Source organism: Nyctibius grandis, chromosome 4, assembly GCF_013368605.1.
Source record: "Nyctibius grandis isolate bNycGra1 chromosome 4, bNycGra1.pri, whole genome shotgun sequence".
In the NCBI taxonomy this organism is placed as follows: domain Eukaryota; kingdom Metazoa; phylum Chordata; class Aves; order Nyctibiiformes; family Nyctibiidae; genus Nyctibius; species Nyctibius grandis.
Genome location: NC_090661.1, coordinates 19,662,225 through 19,686,012, shown reverse-complemented (window position 1 = coordinate 19,686,012; position 23,788 = coordinate 19,662,225). Strand labels below are relative to the sequence as shown.

At 42.3% G+C, this 23,788-nt stretch overlaps 1 protein-coding gene across 4 annotated transcripts in view; it reads left to right on the top strand.

The window, feature by feature from the left end:
* The window catches only part of TSPAN4 (tetraspanin 4), a 479,366-nt gene that overhangs the window by 218,982 nt on the left and 236,596 nt on the right, over nucleotides 1-23,788 (top strand). The gene's annotated exons all lie outside the window — the stretch shown is intronic.

Here is a 23,788-nt window from a genome sequence, read left to right as displayed (position 1 = left end):
CTTCTATTACTGAAACATAAGGAAATTCTTCATTCTATTCCCTGTTTCATTACTAGGAATTCTGCAAAGTTTATTTGGAGTTGTTTGTCCCCCGAAGCTATTTTATTGATGCCTATGCCAAAACAAAAATCATTGGTCAGATGAGAGGAAAAATACTTATTTGTACAGTGACATATCTGCAGCGATATCATCTGCCTTATGGAGAAATGCCTTTTAGTTCATCTTGTACATCTGTATCCTTAGCAGCAGGTGCCACTGCCAGACAATTCATCAAAGTTAATGTGATTGCCGAGAAATGCTAAAGCCTTTCTTTTTTATTGCTGTGGGAGGTGGTGTAAAGAACTGTGTACTCTGTGGGAGAGGGAAGAGGCTACGCTGACAAACAAGCTGGAAAGGTGGACTTTTAAACTCTACTTTGTTGAGGATTAAGTGTGAAAAACCCAGAGTGTCCTCTCCTGCGGCTTGTGATGGGGAGCAAACGTGGGACACCTTGTCTCAGCAGGAGATGGGAGCACAAGTTCAGCGCGAAGGGGGCCATCTGGCAGGCGGGGTGGAATACACTTGCAGGAAGGACAGGGATGAGAAGTGAATAGGGATTTTTTCCAGTTGAAATGCTGCCGACTTAGTCATGCCGTCAGCAGAGGCTGGACATTTGCATTCTTCCCTTGGCAGGCGGCTTTAACAGCAGCGCACGCTGCTTTGCAGATTGTACTGGGCAACTGTACCAGCCTACCCCACCAAGTTTTTGGCTTTACTACTCGTAGCCGCTGATGCCTACTAACCGGTGAGCAGCAAGATTTGCTGAGATTTTATGTCTGTCTGAACTTTTGCCCCACACTGACAAGACTGGTCTGGAGACCAGTGGAAATCATGAGTTTGCATATGTGTAGCTGGATAGGAAGTAGCCAGGTTTGGGAAGAGGGAGCCTGGAGCTGTAGTAAACAACCCCCAGGAGCACGTGTGCTAGTGCTAAAATGACAAATGGCTAAGAAAGGATGCTCTATGGCACAAGAGGGTGGAAACATCAGCAGAGAGCTAATCTACAGGAAAAGACAACGGTGCAAAGCAGACAATGACAGAATTAACAACAAAAAAATTCATAGCAATAGATATTATCATCAGCAGGTATGCAAATGAGGATGGAGCGTGCAAGTATGAATGGAGGCATGCACATACACAGACAGTCCCCTAGTTAGACGTATACAATGCTGAAAACCAGGATAGATCCTAATGCTAAGACAGATGCAAGTTTAGGGGCTAGGAGGCCGTGTCCTTCCCTCTCAACATGCAGCCACACATGTAAGAAGCATCTGTGTTATGGAAAGGACAGCTGAGGCGCCTTTTCCTTACTTAAACACTTTTACACACAGAAAACAGCAGCAGTGAAACATCTGAGAAGTTGAGTGTGAGCTAAAGATACTTGGTGGCAGAATAGTGATGCTGGGTAGTTCAGAGAATGCCAAGCAGGGAACAATTTAAGCCGGAGAGCAGGACAAAAGTGACTGTGAAATGGTGAGGTCTCACAAGTGTTTCATGGGACAAACAGCTCCGGCATGTGTATAGTAATGCAATTAAGAGCTCAGTATGGTCATATTAGTAAACCAAACGATTATTAGATTGGCCTTCACAGAAAATACATAAACAGTATCACCTCGTGATTCTGCCACATTCTCTGTGCAAGGCCATAGCTGAGTTAGGAATCAACTTAGTCTCAGGGCACCAGACTTAAATCCCATAACCCAGCTTAATTGCTGTTCATAGCCAAACTTTTTCTAAATTCTACAGTAATACCAGTGCAATATTCTTTTCCTTGTCCTTTGTATAACCTTTCCTGGTCTTATTTGAAATTGGGAAGTCTGGGTATGGAAATTGTTTGGTTTATTGTTTTTTTCATGCCCTAAAGTGAAAGGGCTATCAGCACAATAACTTGGATTTATGAAACAAAGATTTGAATTCTAATTTGTTCAATATTTTAGAAAAGTTCTATTTTCATTTTCGTGGCCAAGTTCTCTTTGAAGCACAGGATCCCCCATAGAATAAGCTTTGATTTCCTAATTTCTTTGTGCTTTTAGGTAGTTTGAGGTGGTTTGATCCTTACCTAAGTGATAATAGTCTTTGTTGTTTTTTCAGGAGAAAGTTTTGTTTCCTGAAGTGGCCTGTAGTTGGGATTTTGGACCCAGGAGTCCAATTTCAAAATGTTGTTTTTTCCATAAAGGAAATAAGTGAGAGCGCACCTTCTTTTGGCAGAGGAGCGAGAAGCAGCTAATCACCATTTGCTGAAAGTGGGGCATTGTTTATGAAGTCTGCTTAGAGCTTCAAACGTGTTAGTCTTGTGTTGAGTAGCATTTGTTTGTGCTTTTATGTATCATTCTTCCCCCAAGTTCTATTAATGACTAGATTGAACTCGAAAAGGATCGACATCTTAATATCTTTTTGCTTAGTGTTAAATGTTAGGGGTGTCTCATTAAGGCAAGTAACAGCATTCTTAATGGTAAGTTCAATCACAAGGTATGACAGGTTTTATCCATCCACTGGTAGAATCTGACCTTTACAGAACTTCATCTTTTCAAGTGTTGTATGTGTTACAAATTCTTCTTGAGATTCTCATTGGGTTTCAGTTTTTTCCTACATTAGATTGCAAGTGAATAGTGACAGAGTTCGGGAAGTTTTCTTTTCCTTCTAAATGGAATCTTATTGCCAAATAAAGTAGCGTAAACAATTTCAAATGCAGGAAGCAAAGTAGGGTTTGGAGATGTAAATTCAGTTTCCTGGCATAATTTAAATAAACAACTCAACCGACAGAAAGTCGCGTAATCTAGTTCACGTGAGCAGAAGTTTGGCAGGATTCAGCGTGGTGAGTTTGCAGTCTCTGCTTATCACAGAACCAGGACTGCGTGCATCACTGCCACATGCTTCTCTTTTTCTCTTCATCCCAGGGAACCTAATCATTGTCAAGAAAAGAAAGTGGGAGGAGGAAATGTATCACTCCAACACAAGCTGGCTACAATTCCTGTGCTCAATGTTTGTTAGCAGAGGTTGGGCTGGGAGATGCCTTGTATCTTTCAGACGGCCTAGTGCAGGTACAAATTTCAATGTCTGGTCTTACTTTTAGAGTATATTTTTTTTTTTACATGTATGAATTATAAAGCTATTTTCTTCAACAGACACTAAAATATCTGGCACTGCAGCATCTCTCCTGTGTGTGGCATATACAAGTGTCTCATTAACTGTCCAAGTGTAATTTCTATTTTATCATAAATGAAGAACAGGAGAGACACGTTGGCACCAGAATCTTCCTATAAAATGGCAAATTTACTTTAAGGTGTCTAAAAGTACCATTAGATTTGGAAGCATTTCCCTTTTCCCCTAAGTGGAGAAAATCTTCTTTCATTAATGTTTCAACCACGATAGTAATATGGAGAGCGTTAGTATAAATAGTTTGTCAGTTATTATACAATAGTCTATACTGTTAACCACCATGGACTAAATTTTCAGTTCTTAGTACCTGAGCTGTAAAAAAACAGGAATTCACATGAAGTAGCTTTTGATGGAGAAGTTTCCCACTTAGGATAACCTACACAGAGTCTGTGGCTTGAGCAACTCCAAGAATGGTGAGGTGCTATGAATAGAGGGTGGACAAGCAGAAGAGTTTTAGTTTATGAAGGAAACTTAAATGGGCTCCTCTGCTGCTGCAGTTAGGGGCTGAGTATCACAGAAGTTGTGGGTGTGTAGGGAAATCAGTGTAACAAAATTCAGTGGGAGATCTTATGGAAGGGGAAAGTAGTATTTGTTAAAAAAATAAATCTTTATATAAGTTGATTTTACCTGCCTGCTGTTGCTCATTTTGTCATAGAGCTCATTTATCTGCTTCTACCCACATGCCCACAAGCACCAGGAGGTATATGACCCAAGTGGTCTGGCAAGAATCACTTGTGTGTGACGTAGAGGACAAAGGATGCAGATGCCAAGTCTCTGGGGTTCTTCCTGATGTAACAAGCATGTTTTTGGATAGATCTTTTGTGCCCTTTAGGATTCGGCAGCAGCTGGAGGGTGGTGCTTTGCTGCAGAGCCTTGTTTGGTTCATCTTCCATAAATCTTAGGCCAGGTTGCCACCCATTACATGTTTTCCTTGTGGGTTAATAAGGGTAGGAGTGGTGGGTGTGATACTGCCACAACCTTTGTGTGATCTTTGTTGGCAATACAGGCCTTTCTTTTAACTCTTTGTCCTTCTGTTTCTTCTGGTGCTTGCCACCTACACATTTCTGTTTGGACTGCATTTATGCCAGTCTTCATAAATATCAAATCTCTCCAGGTGGAATTTTTAAGTGCACCCGTTATTGTCCCAACTCTTTTTGCACTGAAGTTAGTGGTAAAATTCTTGTGGAGGTCAAAGGGAGAGAGTGAGTTGTGTCAGTGCTCAGTACTTTGGAAAATTTACTCCTTAGAAATCCAGTTGTATACCACCTCTCCCCAAATGGGGGAGGCATCCCCAATGTCAAGTTTGGACTAGTTAGAACAATGTCATGACCCTGCTGTAGTTCTAGAAACGTAATGTTGTGTGAGCACGGAGAAGCAGTTAGGCTTTTGCCTAAAACTGAAAATACGTTTTTGTGTGACAGTGTTTCCACATGGCACCTGTTTTCAGATTTTTGTCGCATGAGAACAGCTTTGTTTCTTCATGCTTAGCAGAAAGATTTAGACCTCCAGAAAAGTGAACTTTGCTCTGGTGTTACTATGCTGTCAGAGCTCAGCACTGGATTGCTTATTCATCCAAGTTGTTCTGCATGGTTGCTCCCTCTTGGTCATCTTTAGCTTTTGTACCCCTTGGCTAACTGCAGAAGATTACCTCACTTATCCGAAGATCCAGAGAATAACTGGAAGAGAGAGTACTTTGATGTAGGAGGGCAGTGCCGAGAAGAGCTACTTGCATAGCTTGAGAAGAAGATTGTGGTTCCAAGAATCAGTTCAGTGAGACTCCCTCATGCATACGGAAAAGAGGTACCAACCTTGGACTTCTGGGAAAATTTCTGTACCAACCCCCTCTTTCTCCCCAATTTAGTGTCTCTTGTGATGCATTAGAGTTATTAATACTAAGTTTATCTGCACAGTATAGTTAGTAGTCTTCTGTGGAGAGACCCTGGTGATTGTGTTGCATTAGTACTTCAGCTTTTGCACAGCATATGTGAGTTTCATGCATCGGTGGGTTTTGTCACAAGAGCACTTGGTTATTGAAGCTTTTGAATGAGCCTGCCTGCAGAGATTTGAGTGCTTGATTAAAACTTGATTTGATTCCTCTATCTGAGCTGAATATTCAGCAAAGAGTCCAAAACACCCCAGTGGACTGAGACGAGGGGAAATGGGAAGGGGAGAAGTGGGGAGTGAGGGTAGGGGCAGAAAGCAGCTGCTAAAATGTTCTGCAACCACTTAGAACTACAACTTAAATTCAGTATCATTTGCAAGCTAAAAACAATCTTTTGCAAAATTCTCAACTTAACACTATGTGTTGTGGGTGGCTATGAAGATACTGCCTTTTAAAGAGTTGGCAGTGGGGTTTGGCAGAGGGGAGGATATAGAAAGCAAGTGGTTTTTGCATGCAACCCCAGTGTTGATGAGGTCTCTGTAACACAACTACTGTGGAGAGGATTAAACAAGTATTTGAGACACCAGCTTTGAGGTGGGGTGCTGCCCTAGACTATGTGATTTGGAGGAACACTTGCAGGATTCCCTTTTCTCCACAAGCTGAAGAAGCAGCTTGCTTCCACAAGCTGTGGAAAAAAGAGTGAGAAAGGAACTAAAAATGTTATGAGTGCTAGAAGGAAACTTCCCGCTCTTTAGCACAATATCCTTGAATATATAACCCAGTCTGGAAAGAAATTGAGTTGGTACTCAGGTGTCAACTGTCTGGGAAGCAGCAAGTTTCCTAAGTACTGAGGAACAGTTTGGGCCTTAGTCTGTGGTGAGATGGGTGTGAGGACTCTTGGCAAGCTCTAGTGAGTTGCTCTAACATCAGCATGGAAAAATCCCAAAGCCCACAGAGCAGATATCAATTAGCTTCTGTGTGAAATTTCACCCATGGTTTATTATGTGCTTGCAGCTGTCTGGCTTTTTCACCCTACTGCACTCTCTTCAGATGTTTTTCTGGGACTAGTCCCATCTAAATATGAGAAAAAAAATTCCTTACTTTGAGGGTGACAGAGCACTGGAACAGGCTGTCCAGGGAGGTTGTGGCGTCTCCTTCTCTGGAGATATTCAAAACCTGCTTGGACGCGACCCTGTGCAACATGCTCTGGGTGAACCTGCTTTGGCAGGGGGTTGGACTAGATGATCTCCAGAGGTCCCTTCCAACCCCAACTATTCTGTGATTCTGTGACTCACAGTGCAGCACCAAAGGAAAATACCACTAGAAGACCACACAGCTGTATTTGAATAAACCACCTTTGGGGGCTGGTGGACAGCAATGAAATCTTATGGCACGGTTGGTAGTGAGCCTGGAGCATAATGGCCAAGCCATTGCGCTGTCAGCTCTTCAGGGGTCCTGGGAGCAATCCTGGTAATTGGTTGTGCTTCATCAGGTCTCTTAGAGTCCGACCTAACTTGGTCTGCCCTCTTTGCATGAGCTGGAAAATCTCAGTCAGCAGCACCAAGGAGCTCTGGTTTCCTTGGGAACTTAGCACTGAGTCTTATTTACAATGTGGGATGGATGCTTGGAGCAGCAGAGTAGGGAGAGCATATTATCAGACCACCCAGTGCCTTGTATCTTGAAGTTGCCAGCACTTGGGAGTGCATCACTGAGTGCTGATGGCAGGGGCAAGCCAAAAGGCTATTTTCTTAACTCCTGCTGTTCCCCTCCTGCATCCCCTTCCGTGTCCATCATGTGGCGAAGTTAGCAGATGGGCTGCCCCTGAGGTGACACATGCTTACCTGCAGGGAAGAGGAGCTCTTGTACCAAGTCCCCAGTGAAAGTGCTGCTGCTGGCAGGCAGGCAGCTCTGTCGCTTGGCAGCAGGCCTCAGAGAGAAGATTACTTTGTCCTTGTTCTTAGTCCTGTTTGTCAGGTTCCCTTCTGATTGCCAGGCTGGTAATGCTTGGGGGAGATAACTCTGGTTCAGCGAGCAACAATTCAGTCTGTCATCAAACAGAAAATGCTTGGGCAGAATTAACAGACCCATGTGCTAAGCTAATTTGGTATCAGGGTTGTGGGTGTGGTTCTTTGGTACAAGTATGTTTTTATATGTCTTTCTGCTGAGAGGACTGAAATCTTCCATCAGAATCTCCCTCTGTCCCTTACAGGCCTGTTCACAACTTTCGCGGTCCCCTTCCACACTCTTTTATCTCCAAACTAAGCTGCTGCCTCTTGTCTTTCTACAACAGGCTTCCCAGCAGCAGCAGTTTTGTTCCCTTTTCCCCAGCACTTCCATCACCAGCTCTGCAGTCCAGGAGACTTGTTTGTGCTTTCATTCTCTGTAGCTTGCTGAGCTTCCCAGCCACTTCAGGTAGTCCTGCCAGTCCAGTCCTGTCCCTCCCAATTCCTGACCTCCCCCAAAAGAAATATATACCTCATTGCTTCAGGGTGATGTTCCTTTGTGAAATTTGGCTGCTTTCTCTGTTGAAAAACAGGATATATCTTTCCTATTTTGATTCTTGTCGTCTCATTTTTCCTACCTTCCTAGCTGTTGCTAATGGCTTTGACTGTGTCCAAGTGTGACTGCTAATCCCAGAGGGCATAATTGGTTGAGATCCAGGTCACAAATAACACTTGTGTTCACAGGATCTTGTCTAAATAACCTTCAGTGCGGATTCCTGCCATATTGCTTAGTATGCAAGAAAGTGTGTTACTGTGCCCTGCACAGGTATTAAGACTTCATTATATCTGGGAACCAAAGATGTCTGTGGACTTCACTCAGTAATATAGCTACAAAGGATCTCTTAACCCACTTTACCATGCAGTGATTCCCACACATACTTGCAAGCATCGCATACCACCCAATTTTTTTTAATTTTCCTATGACAGAGCAGACCTCATGTCTGTTACTTCTTAAATTACTTTCTTGTCTATCTTCTGTAGCAAATATAACAGATAATGCACACATGTGTGGGTATATCCACCTAAAGCATTTGTACTCTCTGGCCAGAGTATCTAGCTGTGAAATCACTGGATTCGTTATTTGGTGCAAGGGCCATGAGAAGCATTTACCATGATACTAATGTGTTTGGGATTTACTAAGCAGTAAGTGCAGAAGAAAACACACCTTTTTGTTTATTGGCCACCTTAAGTGAGCTTCCGAAAGCAATGTTTTCTTCAGTGTTTCAATTTAAGATACAAGTTAGCTGGTTTGATGTTATGAAAAAGTCACTCTTCCCTCACCCTCTGTAGGTATAAAGCAGCAAATGAAGGAATAAAACTGGGTGTGGAGGAATGTGAAGCGGTTGCCGTGACTGCATGGGCCACGATAGACAGCAGCAGGGTTCAACAAGGAGAGAGGTTTACAGCATCACAGCTGCTGGCTGCATCTTTCTGATGCGCAAACCTGGGTGGAAATATTTCTGTGCACTCTAAAGTCTTGCTGTTGCTGAACTTCAGGAAGGCATCATGTTCACAAGCACTTTATTTATATGCACATACCAGGCATATAAAGGGGATGAAATTGATAATTGAGTGTGGCTGGGTCAAAGCAGATCTTGCTTCTGTACTCCTTCACGCTTTGGCAGCCTAATAGTGGGGTTTGTTTTGTTGCTGTTGTGTTTTTCTGCAGCCATTTGTTGCTGAGTTGTGATTTCCATGTGTCTGTCGCAGCAGAATCCTCAGATGGCCAGGATTTTCCCTCAAAAACATCACATAGGAGACAGTAACCCAACCACAGAGTAAGGGTCCTAGGCAGTCGCAATTCTCCTTTTTATAATCTGTTCTGGCCATTAATTTTCTCTTTTGGTGCAAAAACAAATACAGAAAACTAGCCAGATTCCTTTCATAAGGCATTGGCTCTATCTGGCATGTTTTAATATTCAGTGATAATGGTGACCACTCAGAGCTGTGCTGGCTGGCCTCCGCTCTTCTGTTCCACTGCAGCAGACACCGAGGTAGTTTTAATGCTGTCCATTTGGTTAGCTTCTGCCTAAAACATCCCAGACCACTGGGGTTCTTAGCATAAAGAAATTAGGCATTTCACCTTTGTGAAAAAATAGTTTACTTTCTCCTTTAGTAACCTGCTGCTGTCTACTCTCCCATGCAGCTAATGCTTACTTGCTGTCACTGTTCAGCTCATCCAGGGTGACGTTATCCTGTTGTTTTGACAATGACCTTAATCTATTTGTGCAGTTCAAAGTAAAGGCTGTGTGGCCAGAGATGGAAATGCATGGGCTTAGGCAGCTTAGAATGAAATACAGTCTTTTACTTCAGCTGCTTTGAAGCCACAAATCAGTTGTTGGATTTGATGTGTCTTCAGGGATGTGAAATGAATTTAGTGGCTTCTAGCTGCTTGTAGTGAATCAGGTGTTCACCTCATGAAATGCTCCAATATAATCAAGCTTCGTGGGTGGCAGGCTTAGCAGGTATGCCAGTGGCTATATCAAACTGGATGTAGCTTACTATACTGACAGGGACTTTGATAAACCAAGTTGGAGGCAATTTAACAGACAGATCATTGAGTAGGAGCTTCCTACTATAGTTGCCTGTACTGTGTGGGTTATAGACACCCAGGATAGTAGGACTTTGAGTAAATGGCACTGAAGAGCTGAGTTAGGTGGTAGGATCAATAATTTTCTTGTTAGCTGGTGTCTCTTAGTGCTGCTGGGATGGGGGAACTGCCTCAGTACAATGTTAGCATTGTGAAAAATCAAAGTCTGGGCTATCAGTCTGGTCCCTTTCAATAGCAATAGACTCAAAGTAGCTGCACAGTCTGTCCCCCACAGACTGGGGACCAATTCAGCCCACATGGAATCAGACACCTTCATCTTCACATCTCAGTTACTCTCCCGACTCCACGAGTGCCCTGACTAGCTCTTCACGTACAGAGATCCACTCTGGAGGCTGACTGTATTTCTCTTAGCAAAACGAGGTAGGAGCAGTGTTCTCAGGGGATTTGTTCTTGCCCCTGGTTAGCTTCCCATTTGAGACTTTCCAGGTCAAGAGGGTTAGGGTATGTCCAAGCCCTCCTGCCCAGAGCACTTTGTACTGTAATTCCCTAGAGTCCTTCTCTTGCTGCCTGAAGTACTCTCCATCATAGATTATCTAACACAGAAACTCAAGGCCTCTGTTCCAGATATCCCAAGACCTCTTGTCCCATACCAACTCTCTACTCTTCTTTTTGCCATAACATGCTGATAATCACATCTGTCCCACAATAAATGGACTACAGTCACCAACGTCATTTAACATGGGTAAAGTCAAACCCAGTTTGACTGAGCAGATAGCAAGTTACTTAAGAGAAAGCAAACTATTTCTGAAGAATTTGAAATCACTTGATTTGTCCTTGCTAAGGAATGGGAACATGTTGTTTGGCTGAAGTGCTTCCTCAGAAAAACTTGTCCCTTCTGGAAGTACTGGTGGGGAGAAAATGTCTGCAAACCATCCCTTCATGCCACATACCATCAGAAATGTCTACTGCGAGGATGAGACTGGAGCAAGGCACATTGCTTATGTTACATGGATTTTTGGATTGATAGTGGCTCTAAAATGTAGCTAGTTGCATTATATTTTGGGAAATGCATTTGTGGAGATCTTAGAACTTGTTGGGCTTCTTAAATGGAAGTAGCTGTGCACCAAGTATTAACACCAGAAAACTCTTGTCACAGGCCATAGATGCCTAGTATTTTGCCCTTGCCTGGCAAATTTTCTTCCTTACTTAATGCCAGAAGTCAGAAACAGCACAACATTCCTTCCCTTTTGCCTTTTTGGGCTTGAATTTTCTGGACTCTGTAAACTAATATGTAGCTCAGTAAGTATTCCAGGAGTCATACATTTCCTTTGATTTACATTGTTTAGTCAGTGAAGATGTGGTGGAAGCATATACTGTGAACAAGACAATCTTTATTGCAATCGCTTTTCTGACTGAAAGCCTCGGCTTTCAAGGCAATTAAAAGATAAGCTCACAAGTATGTAAAACTGCCTCCTGCTTGTTACAGTGATAGTGTTTGCTTAGGCTATTTTCTGTTTTTCTCTGCTGCCATCAAAGCATTTCCTGCTAGTAATTTCTGCTAGTCACCAGAAACTTAGCTGTATAAATTCCTCTCCTTCTCCTTCCATTGATGGGAGTCTAAGCCAAATCAAGAGGGACATTCAAGTTCTGTCTATGGATTAATGAGAGTGTCCTGTGGTGGAAGTTGTTCCTGTGTTACAGGAAAAATACTAAAAATAAGGAGGTGTTTATCTACTATGGAGCTTTTCAATATCGGTGCTGCGGTAGAGGGAAGAGCCTAGTCATATGGGAGACATCATCAGTGTGCATTGGATGAAATATAAATGCAACTTTAGCAAGCCGAAAAGGTAAGCTGTTGTTGAACTGTCTTCAGCCTGTGTTCTTTGTGGATCTAGACTAATGACGAAGCGATGAACAATAAAATGTGTGTTGACTTCATGAATAAGAAATGCTGCTGAGATACAGGGGACTGACTCCATTCCTATCATTCTCGTTCCTCTGCTGAGTAATCTTTCCTTATTTGTGCTTCAGTGCCTTTATCTGTCAGATGGCAAAAATTATAGTAATCTCCCATTTTAAAGCTTGTTGGTCTATACCAGTGAAGGGCATACATAGGATCTGGACACAAACGGGTTTTTTTATTTTCTTCACCACGGGCCAGGAGTGAAAGAAGGGGAGACATAGTTGCTACCTGAAAGATGAGCGTCAGGGACTTCAAATGCCTTCTGAAGTTTTTTAGAGCTGCTCTGTCCGTGGTGCTTTTTCAAGGATTTGAGGTCAGATAATATACCAATTTGTATTGCGATAGTTCCCCAGATTTCAGTGCTTTGTAAACCACTGTCATTGTGATTCTAGGTCCCCAGTCAGTCGCATCTGATGACCTTTTCTTGTGTTTTGAATCACTTTATTCTCATCAAGTCGAAGAGGAGAGTTTGTGATGAAACATTCTCTCTCTTCCATTTCTTATGGTCACTGTGTCTGGTCTTTTACAGATGCTTCAGGAGTGGAAATGACTGAAAAATCCTGTGATATGTGTATGCTCTCCTCCTCTACAACTCTCTCTGATCTATGGTGGTATTACTTCTCTGCTATTTATAGGTGATACTTTTGCAGAGCTATCAGTGCACAATACTTCCAACTTTGTCAGTTTGTACTTTATATACATCTCAGGTCAACTAAAGTACATCCATTTTTAATGTGATTGATAGTCCTTTGGGCCTGGCCCCTCATCCTACATTCTGGGTGTTCAGCTTTTCTACCATATATCTTCTTTATAAACATAACTGTGTAAATAGGTTGTGCCTGTGTGGCCATACTTAAACTCTCCATGTCCCTTCTGTGACAAGCCACTTACAATTTGTAACCACGTTTCCATGAATTTTTGTAAAAAGTCTCTGTATAATTTTCCCCTACTGCTCAGGTCTGCCAAAGTATCTCTTGTTGTCTGTCAAGGGACCTGCTCTCAGTAAAAATATATTCCTCATTTAATGTTTGGAATGCAATCTGAGACACAGTAGGTCCATCTTCTGTCTCCCAAGCAGCCTGTTGTCTTGTCACATTCTTCTTCCAAAACACTGTGATTCTTGTACTGTTTCATCTCCTGCCTTGCTCTCAATATACAGCCTGTTTGAGTTCTATCACTGTGTTACACAGTCCTAAATTTCCTGTAGATCATGGAATCGGAGAATAATTCATGTTGGAAGTGACATCTAGAGGTCATCTGGTCTGATCCCTTGTGCCAAGCAGAGTCAGCTTTGAAGTTATATTGGGCTGGTCACTCGGGGCCTTTTTAAATCTTAAGTTTTGTCTTCATCTCCAAAGATGGAGATTCCCCATGTCTCGGAACCCCTGTTCCAATGTTGGACAACCTCCCAGTGATTCCTCCTTTCCCTTTCTCCCCAATATCTAGTGAGAATTTCCCTTATAAACCGTGGCCATTGCCTCTCCTTCTATTACTATGCAGCTCTGGAGAGACCCTTGCTTCATCTTCTGTATACCTTCCCTTTATGTAGTTGAAGCCAGCAATACCATCCCTTAACTCTCTGTTAAGACTGCTCGAGCTCAATTTCCAGCCTTTCATTTATCACGTGCTTCTGCTTCTTAACCATCCTGACACCCCTCCATTAGTCTTGCTCCAGTGTGTCAATGTCTGTTTTGTACTGGGGAGTCCTAAACTGGCCCCATAGTCTTGCAAGTGCTGAGTGGAGCAAGCTAATAGTTTCCATTGACCTTCTGGTTTCCTTTCTTTTAATACAGCCCAGTACAGAGCTGATCTTTACCCTTGAGGGTGATTTATTTTTAATTTGTTGGCCACCAGAACCCCAGGTCCTTCTCCACAAAGCCATTTTCCAGCCAGTTGGCTGGAAAATAATTTACTGTCCTAAATTATACAGAATATAATAGGATGGTATTATATGTTTATTATCTTAACTCTATTTTGAGTTTTTGAAATTTGTTTTCAAGAGATTAGTATTATTCTTCCATGTTCCTTTTTTTCAGAATTTTCTTTACATCATTTTTAGCCCAAGGCTTAGTAAATACTTGTAATATCCATAACAGTTGTTATCCTTTTATAAATTATTTGAGAGTCTTTATTTTCCAGGCACTACTAATCATTCTGCAAAGCTCAGTATCAGGAAAATACCTAACTAATGCTTCTCAATATTTGGAGCCCAATGTGAGACAACTTACCAGGGCCTGTTTTTCAGAATATGTAAAAATGTCCTGAAGATACAGCATTGAATCTTAGTGTCAGGTTTTATTGGAGTTTTTTCCCCCCCCTTTTGTTGTCACCACAGAACAAATGGAACTAGAGGAGTGAGCTATATTTTGGTATATTTGGTATAATTGGTGGTTCATTTCCATGTTTATTTCCTAAATTCTAATCTGCTGCTTCTGTGCAAGTCCCTTGAAATCTGTTAGCAAGAAGGAAAGAACCCAGCTGGAGTTTTGGGACTCGCACAGTGAATTTACAGGATTTGGGGAGTAAGATATTCTTTCTTGCAAATAGAGTCTATTTGATTTGAAATTCCATGAAGAGCATTAGCACGAGAATACCACGGTGCTGCTTTAGAACCAGCTTTTGGATGAGAAGGATTTAAGCAAACATTTTCTGAAGAGTTAGGCCTGAACTCTTCTTTTGAAATGACTTTTCAGTGCACCAGTTCTCAGTTCAGTCTTTTTTCTAGGGGCTCTCCCTGTGTTGCTCAAAGAGATGTAAAGCTTGGAAAGCTCCAGGTATCACTATGCTGGGAGGAAGACTTGACAACGCAGCAACTTTGCCTCTGAGTAGAAAACACTATTTTGCAGGCTTTCTTAGAGGATGTTATTATTCTGCTTTACACTGGTGTATTTACTAAACTGGAATGTATTTTGTAAGTGTCAAAACAAAAGTATGCTGCTGTTCTTACCTTGAAGTGCCAGCTCTTCCTCTCTTTCCATCCCTTGCATCCTGAACATTTTCCATGTCAAAACCCAAATGTCTTTCTAGTGACGTGCTAATGACCATAGGTCCCATTAGACCAGAATGTGAAGGTCAAGTTGATTTCCCCTCTGGAAGCAAGGTACCCTGCAGGTTTCTAGATCAAACAGAATAATTTCCCTATCCCATCCCAGAAGCACTTAAATGTAAATATGGCAAAGGATGACAAAATTAAAATCTGTCATCCATACAATATGCCAAACTAGGGCAAAGTCAAAAAGGTAACCCAGTAGTCACTGTATCTATTCCACACAAGTAACAATAAACACTAGGCTGAAATGGCTTTTCATGGATGTCCTGAGCTGCTTTTTTTTTTAAACCGCATTCTCTGCCCTGTGGATCAACTACAAGAACAGAAATCACAGTCTGCAAAGATACAGTCGGTTCCTGGTCCTGAAGCAGTGGCAGGCTGAGGTGATCTGTCATCAGGAGAGTCACTCATGTCATGATACGTTACACGAGCAGGGTTTTTACAGCTGTATCCGTGTTCTTAAACATGGGACCCACCTTTACTGTTAGAACCCTCTTTTCTGGGTTAACTTAAGCTGGCTTCTGTGTGCACTAAAACCCCAACCAAGTTCAGCAGAGCTGCAGTGGTGACAAATTACAGAAATTAAATTTGCCAGCCTAGAGACAGCTGTAAAAAAAAAGATGGCATGTTAAAAACCCTGTTCCACTAAGGGCTGTGTCCATAACGGATAGCCCCAAACTACTTAGTTGCATTGCCCACCTACATAGGCAGAGTTATTAAATGCCTTGTTTAGTTGTGCAGTCAGAGTAGTAAGAACAATCTGTTCTACTGAATATATATTTTGGTTAATCAGATATGATTTAACAGCTTTGGTCTTCTGATTGATAAGGCTTTTTTATAGGTTCATCAAAGATTCCTTAAACATAATAAATGCTCTCCTATAAACTTGACTTCAGAGGTACAACACCAAGAGAGGTGCCTCTTTTCCCAAGTAGTAGATTGCAGAAATATTATTGAAGTTTGCTGCTGAGTGGGAGAGCACTGGAGCTCTGTCTCTACTTGCCTGCAAAGAGCAGAGGAAGTAAGGTGAAGCTAATAGGGAAAGACTGATGAAAATTTATTCCTGCCTGAAAGCCAAAGGGTATTCCTAGCAAGGCGTCGTCCTGAAGTCCTGTGGTGTTTCAATGAAGGGAGCACAGAGGAGCACACTGCCAGCAAGAGGACCCTGAACCACAGGGTGCAGTTGCTTATTATTTGTCCTAAACCAGACTGGTGCCATGTCCGTCCCCTTCAGTTCATGCGTGCAAGGACTGTTTCTTCATGAAGCAGGTTCCGACATTTTTAGCTGGTGGTGTTTTATGACATGATCCCTTTTTGTGCACACATGGGAGGCAGGAGTGTTCCGTCTCTTCTCCCAGCAGCACTTAAGAAATGTGCTTGAAATGCTTTCATCCCTTAGAGTGTTTCATGGAAAACAGGTTGCTTTGTCAGGCCTGTGTCTTCAACAGCTATTCCTGTGAGTGAGCTCCGCCATGCAAACACGTAATCATCTCTTTCAAGAAGTCAGCAATTGCTCCAGGATATGTATTCCCAATCTGTATTATTAATTATTGGTCTCTTCCGATACAACAGCTTAGTTGTTAACGTGGAATTGAAACATAACTTTAAAATATCACCAGACACGATGTCCTCATGTAACTGAAAGGTAATAGTAAAGGAATAGTAATTCACAGCCAGAATATCAAGGAACTGTAACCTGTCTTTCTTCTCTACCAGTTCGTAATGACTTTTTCAAATTCCTAGTGGATGGTTAAGGGGGATGTCGGAAATAAGGTGGTCATTCCATCATGCTTGGAAATCCACCAGATCCAGGTTATTTTGGGCAAAATGGGGAAAATAATTCAAAAACCACCAAGCATTTTGTTCATGCTGTTACAGCTGTAGCCCTGTACTGCATCCAGTGCTGGGGAGTCTGGTGCATATGGGGAGGGGCAGCCTTGGTTGCTATGGCCGTGTGATTGTGACTGTGCGGTAGCTACGGCGATCACTGTGACGACTGTCACTGTCACGGCTGTGCTGTGTATTGTGAGCCAGTTCATCGCTGAAGGTAAAGACTCAGGACCCAGTCAGCTCCTGGATCCTGCAGCAGGAGGATGGCTGGGTTCCTGCAGCACTAGTACTCGGTGGGAAGGTAAGAAAAACTTCACAGCAGCTTCCTGAAAAGCAACTGGTCAAAATAATGAGGGTGACGATCCCTAGAAATTAGTGGATTTGACGAATTTTTCAGACATACTTTCCAACTACAAGACAATCTACCCATGACGTTTACAAGGAGAACTGCAGCACTTGGGTTTCTGTTGTGCTTGGTTAAAACCAAGCAAACTTGGGCACTAAAGCAAAGCTGGAAGAGGGTAAATTTATTAGGGTAAATGTAAAACCAGGATATCTTCAAATGATAAACCTTCAGGATTAGTTTTCTGAAAGGCTAGTTAGGAACAGGGTGAATTTCTTAGTAATACTGACAGGTGCCAGCAGAGGGCGTTTGGAAACTTGGCTTTTCTGCTCATTTATCTTCCTACATATTAGGGCCCCTGTGTAATTTCTGTGTGAGGCTGATGTCCTGCAGTGCTGGTGGCTTCTGTGTTGGTGCAGGTCTATGGTGAAAGCAAAACTTAGGTTTGGGTTTTTTTTTTAGTTAACGTACAGAATACCATCAATAAAATATGTATTTCTGAGTAATTTCCAAGTTAGCAAAATTATGAGCCAGAAAGCTCTGGCTTCTGTCAGGAGAGAGTATTTGGGTGTGAGGTGGATAAACAGCCAGGAGAAAGTGAAGAAACAGTGTATTCTTTTTGTTTTTTCCAGTGTTTGTTATGTGTACATTAGCAATCTGAAGTGGAACCTGATTGCTTGGTATGAATTACCGTATTTAGATATTAATTACACCTTCTCTACCCTACTATCGTCGGCACAAGGCTCTCAGCAGTGACCATTTTAGCCCAATACTCTGTCTTGAGTACCAAGAAAATTGCACATGTAGGCATAGTAAAAAAAGACGAAATAGCCACTCTTTGTATTCATGACCAAAAATCCAGTTGCATTTCTGTTGATTAGGGCTTTTGTTATTTGTACTGGGGAATGTAACATGGTGCAGTACAGAACAGGTCTCACACTAGCAATACAATTGGAGAGAGCTGTTGTTAGAGCCCAGATCACTGAGTATATGTGCAAAGCCATAAAAGCATAACAGCATTTAATAATAATGCTGCTTTTTTTTTTTTGTTCTGGGGCTTTGGATCAAGTGATTCCTATCCATCAGCTTTGATTCAGGCTCTGGCAGCATCTTTCTGGAAGAGACTTTCACCTGGACTTTTTAAAAGACAGTCTCACATAATCTAGTAAATGAGGACAGGGTTGAACCTTGAGACTGGTTTGGCCCTTTCAGTTCTACAGATTGGGGTCTGGAGAGATAGAAACAGATCTAGCTTAGGTCTTAAACCCATATACATACAGGAAAATTTCACTGCATAAAGCCTTTAGTAAAGCATGTAGCAGAAGTGGTGGTAGGACTCAGATCTCCAAACTCTACGTGCTGTGCTTTGTTCCACAGTCAGAAATTAGCCTTTGTCAGTTTGCTTTGAAAGCCAGAGTATACGGCTAACATGCGGGGTGTGATTGTGAAACCAACTGAAGTGCATTTCTCACCTTTGCAATATGATAGATGGCTCCAGCACTGTGAGGCTATTAAGGCTTTCACCTTTTTTAGCTCTTTGGAAACATGTTAATGAAAACTAGGGAAAGATATTTTTTTAAGCTGTGTAAAGATGCATTAAGTGGACCTGTTTGTGGTTGCTTTGTTTGCTATCGTGCATGCTAAAATATTACAGGTGTGAATTTTAATAAAAGGGGTGGTTTTATTGCATATGCTAAGCAACTACATTTGGAAATTAGTTCCTCTAAATCTCATTTGTGGTAAGATATGATTTATACTGTCAAATATGATTTATTAAGTATGTCTTGATAAAGTGGATGGAACAAGATCTTTCTGGGAGCCAAAAAGATATTGATTTATAATACAAGTGTCAGTAGCAGAGAGTAAAAAAAGAGGAGCTGAAGGGTACATTTATTGATATATATTTCATATATACTTTACTTGCTGTAACATCTGCTAACAAAATCCACCTGACACTTTCTTTTATTTTGTTGTATCCCCGTGGCAGAGCTTTCCTTTGGCTTTTTGAAAACGCTAGCTTGTTAGTGAATGTTAGCTTGTACTGCAGTACCTACCTACATTGCATTGTGCTTCTACATGCACATGTTATAAAAGAATTCATTGACTTCACCTGAAATAACTTGCAGAACCCCTAAACTTGATTATTAACATTTGGGTGGTTGGTTTCAAAGGTGTTTGCTTGCACCTTTTCAGCATAGACATCTATCAGCTATAAAAAGTGAACTCTTCCTTTGTGGAGACTTGTCATTGTGCCTGAAAAACAACTTGTTCCCTTCTTGTAAACATGTTTGAATAAGTTGAGAGAGGGGCTGTTGGGAGAGGGAAGGGAGAGCAGGGCTTGCAGTGGAGTGTCTGTTGTGAAAGGAACACAGAAGAGGGAAGCAATTTACTCAGACCTTGGATGAGTGGGTCCAATGCTGTAGTTTTGCGTCAGTCTGATAGGAATGCAGTGGTTACCACTATGGAAAAACTGTATGTTTAGGAAATGCAAAGCTGTTCAGTACTGCATGCCCAAATCCAACGGAATTCTTGGCTCTGACTGTGCGGCTAGCAGCTCCTTTTGGTATGTAAGATGTGATTTCTTTAAGCAAACCTTAAATACTCTGTGTGATGACAGTGTGTCTCACTCCTTTTCACTATCACCACCTGTCCATATTGTATTTCTCCATTTCCGTGTTGTCTTCCCTCACTTATACTGAGTGCTATCTGTTAGTGAACTACTTTAGGACAATGCCAAGATTACTAGAAATGTGGCAGACCTCCATTTCCATTTGCAGGCCCGTCTCAGAGGAATCAAGTCAATACATAGGTTGTAATACTTGTTCTGGCTGAAGTGAGTTTGCATCCAGACAGTGTAATGATTGAGCACAGAGTAACGTTGGAATGACTAACCACATGTAATTGCTCTTGTAGTAAAAGCACTTTAGTGAAGACTAGTAGTTGTTATAATGGTAATTAACAGTAAAGTTTTCCTCTTGCTCAGAAAAGCTCTTTCCTGGTACCCACTGATACCATTAAAAAAGCATCTTGGCATATGTTATGTATTGACGAGTTCGTGTTCATGTTCCTTGTGCTCATAGTTGGATTTCAGGTTTGTGCTGGGTACCTCCTCCTTATCGCTATCATTATGCTGTTATTACTGCTATCATAGAGCACGTTCATCGCCAGTAGTGTTGTACTGATACCTAGAAACCTCAACAAGCTGGTGAGAGATGGTATTAAAAAAAGACTGGAGAGCAAAATTGAAGCACGGGGATTGAATGACTTACCCAGCACTGGAGGTCTGTGCCAGAGGTGGAACAGAAACTTTGTTTCTGGCTTCAGTCCGAAAGCATACTTAATTTTTAAGGACAAAGTCTTAGTCCTAGTTTCGTCTGCAAAGTAGACTGACTCCCATCTTTCCCTTCCTTCTTCTAGCAAAAGGCCAGATCTAATCCTCTCGTTCAGCACATCAGGAGGCACATCAAGTTTTTCAAACTCTACAGGCTCAGTGTAGAAGGGCAGCTGTTAGTAAAGTAGCTGCAGATGTCTGATATTTAGCTATTTCACATCTACAGGGAGATGGCTTCAAATTATTCTCTAAATGAAAAAGTTTCTCAAAAGTTTGTCTCTGGGCTCTTCAGACTCATAGACAGACCTCCCACTGACTTCAGTGGGTGCTGGATTGGCCCACACAGAGAGAAGGAAAAGAACATTTGAATTTTGGAATAAACACTAGCTGAGCTAAGAAATCCCAATAGCTTTCTCATTGCCATGGCTGCCTGGGTGCCTACCCCAGGGAGCCATTCTGCCACCTCGTCTCCTCTTATCTGCTTTAGGGAAATTTCCATGCAGTATTGCATTGTGCCTCTGTCCTGGCCAGTCTTCATTGAGACCATGCATCTTCCAAAAACACTTTGAAAAACATAAAACAGGGCTGTGATGAACAGCCTGATACAGAGTAAACTATGGCATTCAGCAGCAATGGGAGGCTATAACAAAACATGTATTCAACAGCAGTGTCCTGCTACCCCTTTGCCTGGAAGGAAAAATAAATCTAACAGCCAGATTCTCAAATGAAGCTGGCTTGGGTACATGGATTGGCAGGTAACAAATAACAGTGTGAAGTGACTTTTGGCCCTTACTGGCTGCTCACCTTGAGAGAGAAAGGAGCCAGCCATGCTCTCAGATGGAGGAGCAAGAGGGAGTCTAATGTTGCAACACATGAGGTTCCTCTGTACATGCTGAGGCCCGGCTGGCAGCTGATTCTCCAGTGAGGCTGGTGACAGCTTGAAGGAAGGGCATTCTCACGTGTGCCATAGCAGCATAAACTATGTGAGTTGAGCCTTGGCACACATACATAGCGCAACTAAATCAGGAAAACAGAGCCCCTACTCAAATAAAGGGGGAAATGGAAGTAAATGCCAGGGCGCAGTTCAGAAATGCTGCTGCAGGTATTTTCCACAGCAGCAACAGGAATGAAAAAGGCATCATATATATGGGGGAGAAATACTTCAGCGGTGGTGCTTGACTGAGCGGAAGCCTCTGCAATTTTAGGACGGTTGGCTGGGTTCTCAATTGGTGTAAACCCATCCAGTGCTTTTGATTTCCTTGTAGTTAAGTTGTTTTGCAGTGGCTGAGAATCGTGCTTATACATCTGAATCATGACTGAGGAGCATGAGCCTCTGAGGGTTTTGTATTAAAACCTGGTGGTTAATTAGCATATGGTGTTAAAAGCAGATCTGGTTTAAGTGAACAGCGCTTCAATGCACCTGTCCAAATAGAGATTTGATCCTTGATTCTAAAGAATAAAGACCCTCAACCCTGACAAAGTCCAACCCAAGAATAAAAAGTTTTAATATAAACAAAAAAAAAACAAAGTTTCCATTTCTCAGGGGTATCAGTGAAGTTCTTAAGATTCTGATTTTCTGTGAAAGTGTATACACTGACATGCTTATTAATATATATATATATATTCATCATAAATGTACACACCAAAACCAACCTGAAACCTTCTAAGGGCCCAGGGAGTAATCCAGTGAGGGGAAAGAAACTGCCAACTAATGTAGGTAATCATATCGGAGTAGAATAGCAAACTGTGAGGCAAATACTCGAAACAGCATTTTTTTGTGACTGAAATATGTTTGCAACAGACTTGTGAAGAGACAGAAGATTTTCAGATATATAGAAGGGAAACAGGCATCCGGCTTCCACTGAAACCCATCTTCCCTATTTAATACATTCCCTGATCCTTTTTCATAAAAATTATATACTGATAAACCCCAGTCATCTCATAGATGATCTGTAAATGGTAATGTAAGAATTTTAGTCACTGCTACATATACAGTAATTGACTGCATTGAAAGTCTGCCTTGTAAATACAAGATTGTAGTTTATTTGTTGTGTAATGAATTGTTTCTTCTGCTGTGATGCCAAAAGCTGTTGCCATGAACACTACAAAGTGCTGATTTACTTGCTGTCAAGTCACTCTGGTTATTTACTATCCTGAGATCCTTGCCTCTTCATCCCTTCCCTTTGCATACAACGGGAGAAAACTGAGAAAGTGGGAGCGTTGTTTTCATACCCAGAAGAGGTGAGGGCTGTGCGAGAGAAACACTGATTTCCACAAGCAGCCATCAGAGAAATCTGCACAAACGGTGTGTGGCAGCAAAAGCCCTTTGCCAAAACTCCCCTTTGGTGACAAGGTGGAGGAGCAGCAACCTTCAGGGTTGCTTGGAGTAGATAAGCGGGGGATTTTGGAGGCAGTGCATTTTTGGGTCTAGCTGGTGTCAAGGGTGCTGGGCCTGCTGTCACACCGTACAGGGACTGGCTGTATTTGCAGGCCTGCCTATGACCTCTGCCCGACGTGGTGTGACAGAGAGCACCTCTTCCAGCCCCAGTGAGAGCAGGTGGTGGTCCTGGCTTCCCTTGCTGCTTCATGGGGGCCAACTGTAGTCTGGAGAAGACCCAAGTCCTCCTGTGTTCCAGCCCTCTTGGAAGGAGGGAAATCCTGATGATGGTTGTGAGGTCCAGGTGCAGTTAAATGGGTCCTTTTCCCCCAGGATCTTTTCTTTCCTTTGCAGTCGCAGTTGTGAAGCCCCTAAGGCTGTCTCGTGGGTGCCACGCTTTCCTGACAGCTCAGACTGTTATGACAGTAGCACTGCCTGTTCCAGAGTTTCCCCCTTGAAAGATCCTTATTTAAAATCCTAGCCATCAGGCAGTCTAGTTAGCTAATTGTCAGAGCTTGTCATGACATGTAATTAATTTTTGGACAGCATTCAGATGCCTCTTCAAGAGTGTGTAAGGGTATGCGTGGAACTGCATCTCCTCTGCCCTGTTACCGCAAGAATTGACTCACACTTCTTTCTGGCTCAAACAGAGCTGCAGACATCATCGCAGTAGGTTTGGTGGAGGATTTAAGATTAGGAGCTTCTGTAACCTGATCCCACAGAAAAATCCTAGCAAACCTTGCTGCTGGTGCAGGGATTTGTTTGCAACTGGCTGGGGATGATTCTTTTAGTCTCATCAACCTGCTGTTAGGAGCTTGCTTATTATAGCCTAATAACTCTGTCCTGGAAGCAGTGAGATGAGACAAGCAGCCCCCAAGTTAAGGTCTCTGTCTTGGAGAGGAAGGATAAGGCTTCAGCGTCATGGATTTGGGAGAACCATGCTGCTCACTATTTCTGATGCACAAACACAGTTCTTCAGGTAAACAAACTCCTTCTCATGCCTAAGTGTTCATGCACTTCAAAGACCATCCTGTCTCTGCCCTGGCTGAGTGAGGTAGGAATAAGCCCTAGAGCTTCACTGATCTTGCAAAAAATAAAGTGCCTGTGTGTATACACACACGTATATTTTTTTTTTTTTTCTGGGAAAAATGCCAACATGCTGCTTCTAATTTTGAGGCATTGCCATCCTGGGTGCAGTCTATTGAATTTTGGGGTTGTTTTGTTTTTGAAGCCGTATTATAGAAATTAATGTCAACATGGA